We start from the raw sequence: 6,000 nt of genomic DNA, 5'->3' as shown, positions 1-6,000 counted from the left end.
GCCCAGGTCCACGTCCACAGTGCCAGCGCGGCCGGGGACAGAACCACAGCCATGGGAGCCCCTTCCCCTGTGCCCAGCGGGACCCAGGGCCCGGTGCTGCTCCAAACCGAGCTGCTGCTGAGGACGGGAAGGCCCTCGTGCGTCTCTCTGCAGCCACCAAAGATGACCTGCTGGCTCTCATTGTGAGAAGCACCTGCCATCAAGGACTCTGCAAAGCTGGGGAAGCCCTGAAATGTGGTTTGTGAACTGTGGGCCATGGACCGTGAGTAACCTGTGGAGCATTTGTTGGGGGTCTCTGCAGCACTGGCTGCTCACATGATGCTTTTTCTCTCCAGCTGCTAAATCACTTCTTTTAAAAAAAAAAAAAGATACAAAACACCCCGACAACAACAAAAAAAAAAACAAAAAAAGAAGGGAAGAAAGGCTACAAATACATTAAATACTTTTCTAGTCTTACTTTTACATGTAAACAATTGCTGTACTTGCCTAAGGATGTGATTTGATCACCACGGGGAAGGGAGGAGGTGCCTGGCTGTGGCCAGAGGGGAGATGTCCATGAGACACTTTCCCTGTTAATGTGTTCCACGCCATGAATCTGAGCTAGAGAATCCATGGCCTAAAACACTAGAGCATTGTTTGGTTATTTTTTTTTTAGTAACAATAAAACACTTTTCTCTGATGTTTTGTTAAAAAAAAAAAGAAAAAAAGAAAAAATATTCTCACCGTTAATGTATGTTCATGTATCTGCGTGTACCACATCCAGTGATGCCTCGGCGTTGCCGTTGGGCCCAGAGGTTTGGATGGGCTCTCAAGGTCTCCAAAAGGTCTCTCCCCACGGAACCCCCACCCACCAGGGCTCCAGCAGTGTCTGTTAAACCTCTGCAGATGGTCGTGTGGGTGCTCTTCTTCCAAAAGGCTTTTTTTTGAGTGGAACATGGTGGTTTGTAGTAGTTAAATAGTTCAATTAAATGGATGCGAGTTTGTATGTAAATAAGGGTAAATATTTGCCAAATCAGTGTGGGCAAATGATGGAATTCCTCTCAGGGTGGGCAGTGTCAGAGGCCGCAGGGAACATGAGTGTGCAACAGCAGAGCTGTGCAAGGAGTGATTCCTCTCTCATTGCCTTGGATCAGAAAGGATGAACTTGCTGTAGAGCCTTTTAACAGCCCTGTGAATCCAGTGTGTCAGGGCTGGGAAATCTGTCTGGGGAGCTTAAGCCTTCTGGCTGAAAGAGTTGGAAAACCACTGGCTGGAGGGAATGGGAATGGCTGGCAGGTGGGTAGAGGTGAGGTGAGAAAGTCTTTCCCCCTTTTGTTAGAGCCTTTTATGTTAGATATTCGAGGGGGTGAGAACTTGCCCTATTAGTGTCCTGCAGAGGCCAGGAAGGGACTTCTCAGAGATTTTCAGGAGGGGTTTTTCAGAATTGTTCAAAGTTGGGTTTGCAGCATGGCAAGTTTTGGCTGCTCTGAAGTTAAATCAGTTCAGCTGCACTCTGGATGCTGTGAGCAGTTTATGCACAAGGCCTTGACATCTCCAGCTGTGGGTGTGTCACCTGAAGTTACAGCTTCCCAACAGTCACTGCAAGGAGCAGGACTCCTGACTCCTTCCTCTGCTCCTCTTGTGTTCTTTGCCATGTACTTACTGCACCCAGTTGCTTTCCAGTTTCCTTGTAGATCAGCACAGATTTGCAAGTGGTTGTGGCTCCTCAGGATGCGGCTCAAGAAAGATCTTTGTAACCACTTTCCTGTGACGGTGTTAAAATACAAAAAAACTGTAAGATACATGAAATAGAAAAGGGAATTTTTAATTAAAACAGGTTCCCATGGGAATGTGGTTTGCAGGAGCTTCATTTTGTGTAAGTGAGGAGAGATGAGCTGTGGTCACTGACCTAAGGTTACAGGAAAGCCTCAGCAGGGAGGGCAGCAAGTTTACACCAAGAATACTGCAGGTTATGCTGAGGTTTTGTCTCCTAGCCTTGATCCTGTTTAAAAACATCTTGTGTGCAGGCTCCTGACCATGGCAGCAGGGAGTTAATGCAGCTCAGGGGGAAGAGTGGCATTAGAATAATTTCCACTGCTGGGAGCCCTTCTTTTCCTAAGGCTGGGGCACTGTTGGAAGCACAGGCAAGGAGCAGATGCATTGCTTACATCCCTCTTTATTACTGAGAATGTCTCCAAACCTGAAGCCACCAAACAGCTCATTTTCAGGCCAGGTGTCTGCCTAAGGCTGGTTTCTTTCTAGGAAAGTGTTTTCAGAAAGGGAACAGCCATTTCTGGGAATGAAATCAGAAAATGCACTGATCCCAGATGCTGCGCTCTCTCTGCTTGTGTCAACATGTTCAGGTTTCAGCTAATTTTCTGAAAAAGCCTCAGGTCCAGGAGCAGATCTCAGTGTGTGGAAAAGTCTTTTCATAGAATCCTAGAATATGCTGAGTTGGAAGGGACCCATCAAGATCATGGAGTCCAGCTCCTGGGGGTTTTTTTGCCTGGGATCAGCCCTCGCTGGTGCAGGACATGGTAACCCACATGGCAGGAGAGGCTCAGGAGAAGGGATTCCTCTGCAGGGATGGGTTTTAGTGTGCACAAGGCAGGTTTAAACCAGTAGTAGCTTACACCGGTTGTTGCTGTGACCCACAGAGCTTTTGTTCCAACAAAAAGATTGTTTTTACTGATAAAGGAAAAACAGAGTCTCTAAAAAGTCCCCTTAACTTGCTGAGCATCCTGAAAACATTTAAAGCCAACTGCAGATGTTGCCATCTTGTTGCCAGAGGGTCGCTGTGATTGTTCTTGCTGCATTTGGTTCCATGATGAGTTGTTTGTAGGCACCCTGAAGCTGGTTGCCTTGTCAGAAGTGTCCTGTGCAGAGCACAGAAAGTGTTAGCCAGGTCTGCATGCTTGGTTTCTTTCACAGATGCTAGAGAGTTTAACTTTGGGGTAGGAAGCTCAAAATCAGACCTTCCCACAATGCTTTTGTGCCCTTATATCCAACACCCCTGGCCCTGAGGCACTGAACCACCTGTAGGAGAGCTGGCTGCTGGCTGCCGGTCAGATGTGAGGGTGAGATGCTGCATGGTTGGAGTTGGGCCAGGAATGCTGGGCTCTACCTGGGGTGAATCCATCAGGAGGTGTTCGGGCTGGCAAGTGCTCCGAGCTCCCACTTCTCCCAGTCAAGGCTGGGAACTGGAACTTGACCTTCCTGCTCTTTGGAAGGTATTGGCCTGGAAGCTGCCAACTGGGCAGTATCTGCAGCCGAGCAGTGTCAGTAGAAGCCACTGGCTTTTCATGAGGTGCCAACCACGAGGTTTGCACAAGGCCCTGGACGCTGACAGAAACTCCAGGTTTGCTGTGCCTGGGGCCACGTTCAACTTGCAGCAACCATAGGGTGGAGCCTGGGGACCAGGAGACTTCAGCCCAGAGGATCCTGCTTGGCTTTCTTTGGATAGACAACCTGCAAGGAGCCATTGGAGGAAAACCAGTGATGGGCAAAGAACAGCAGCAAGAGATTGATTAACTCAGCTTCCAGCAGCGTGACTAAATCCCAATATCCAAGGAAACCTCAAGTTGTCTATGCTTTGCATTTTTCAAGGGGCTCCATTTGCCACCTTTGGTTAAGCATCGTGGATCTGTCATTTGTGAAATAACTCCTGCTTCTTTAAATGCTGCTGTAGGGATGCTGACTGTGGAAAGCTTTGTCATGTGGCACCAGCTTCTCTTTCTCGTTTCCAGCTGCTAAATTGTGCTGAAACAGCAACAGGAATAAAACCAGCTCCCACTCCATTCAGTCCTTTCCATAGGGGAATTTGTCCAAGTTGCTGGCCCAGCTGCAGGGATGGATATGCTGGGGTTGCAGATGGGAAAGAGGGGAGTGGGCGTGGGGAAGGCAATAGATGCTGTTGGTTGGGAAATCTCTGTTACTGAATGAGGGGAGGGAGCAGTGAAGCTCTTGGCTGTCCTGTTGCAGCCCCCTGCAAGGATTAATGGCAGATGTTATCGTAAAGCAGAGTTTTACTGAGCTCCCAGGGTACAAAGCATTAGTGAGTGTGGAGCAGAGCCCTGTTAGAAGTGGTTTATCAGAGCATTTTGGAGAACAGCTGGAAAGGAGCTGCAAAGATCATCTTGGCAGATGCAGCTGGTACGTTCAGGTCTCACCCATGAAGGGAAATGGGTCATTTCAGCACTGCAGGGTGAGCTGTTCCGGGATGACACCCAGTGCGAATGCTCTGTGACATTACAGATGGCATGAAGTGAATAATCCGTTGGTCCCGGCGACTTCCCGCTCCTGTGTGAGTGCAGGGCATCACTCCTGTGAAGGGAGGGGCACTCGGCACCACCACTGCGCGAATTCACGGAGATGGACTCAGCTCGCACCTCTGTCCCGCCCGGGGTGTTCTCATACACCAGCATCATAAACACAGGGAATTTCACTCATCTCCACAAAATAGGAGTTGAGTGTTTTATCCGTTCTCCAAGGAAATGCATCTGATTCTCCAGGCCTCCTCCAGCATCACAAAGGTGGATGTTCTGAGCAGGAGCCTGAGCTGCAGCTGAGACATCTTGAAGAAAAGCCAGTTGACAAGATTTTCCACAGAGCAACGAGTAAGCCAGCTCTAGAGCTGACCGTACACTTCCAGCAAGAGCCATCACCAGAAAAGCTTTAAATTCCTGTTCAACTGTCTTCTGAGCAAGGCTCACAGGCATGGCACTGCTCTTGTATGGCACAGAGGCTGGAGTCCAGCCAGGCTGCTGATGGCAGGGGTGGGCAGTGCACGTGTGGCAGCCAAAAATGAGCTTTTGTGGCTGCAGAACCATCCCAGCCGGGAAGTCTGGCAGCATGTTATTACCTGCCCAGGTGAGGGGAGCGGCCCCTGCGTATGCTCACCAGTTTTCATCTGAAACACTGGCTCAGAGTTAAGGAAATTCTCACTGCCAGATCTCTTAACTGTGGGGATATGTGGCTTAGGGAGAGCTGTCCCTGTGTACAGTGTTGAGTTGGTGGTCTTCAGCTGCTCCTTGCTTAGTGGAGGTGTCATTTCGTGTGCCTGCTTTGGGTAAAATAAGTCATTACTGTAATGCCAAAAGTGGTGTAGAAAAAGAATCACAACTTCCAGCCCCTGGTCCTCCAGTGACGGCAGCACCCGCTCTGTCAGCACTTGGGATCTATTTCAAATTAGGGCGTTTCTAGAAAACCAGCAGCCTGTGGAGGCTGCTCAGTCCATGACATTTTCCTGCTCTAAATTCTTGTTGGCTTCAGTGGTGTTTCTATTCTACACTTGCTCCAGAATGAAACAAACTTTGGTGTATTTAACTGTATTTTTATTCACTTGCTAAATCTGATGTAAAAATGGGTCGTTGGGTTTGAAAATACATAGAGGAACGGGATACCCCTTGGAAAGGGGGAAGTGTTTGAGAAGATAAAGGTAAGAAGGTAAAGGCTTAAGGGTAGGTGTGAGAGGGGCAGCAAGGGAGATCATCTGGGAGATGGTGTAGAGTGACACTGGGAAAAGTATGGAGAACAAATTATTAGGAAGCTGATAAGGAATAAAGAGATCAAAAGTGGTATCTGGAAAGCCATGAAGAGGCAGGGAATATGCATTTTTGGGTTGAAAGCAGAAAATCAGTGACTTTTGCATAGAATTAGAGGAGCTACAGGGATGACAGTAAGACCGTGCAGCTGAAAAAAAGTAAGGATGAACTGAAAGAGAATTGTGAGTTGTTCTGGTGATCATTAGAGATGTCTTTGGTGAAGTGAATCAGCAACAAAGTGGAAAATTGCAGTTAAAGGACTAAAAGTCTCTATTTCTACAGGACATGCAAAAGGGAAAAAAATCCCTTAATAAGTAAAGTATAAGTAAGAATTTAAAAAGCAGCTCAGGCATAAAGATAAGAATTATGTGTGGGTCTGCAGGAAGGGCAACATCACCATCAGCTCCTCGTGTAATCCTTATTTTGCTGTGGGCAAAAAAGCCTCTGGAAGTTTGTGTGTGGCTCAACAAGTGAGAGA

Source organism: Coloeus monedula, assembly GCF_965178545.1.
Source record: "Coloeus monedula genome assembly, chromosome: 22".
Lineage (NCBI taxonomy): Eukaryota > Metazoa > Chordata > Aves > Passeriformes > Corvidae > Coloeus > Coloeus monedula.
This window is presented reverse-complemented; position numbering follows the sequence as displayed.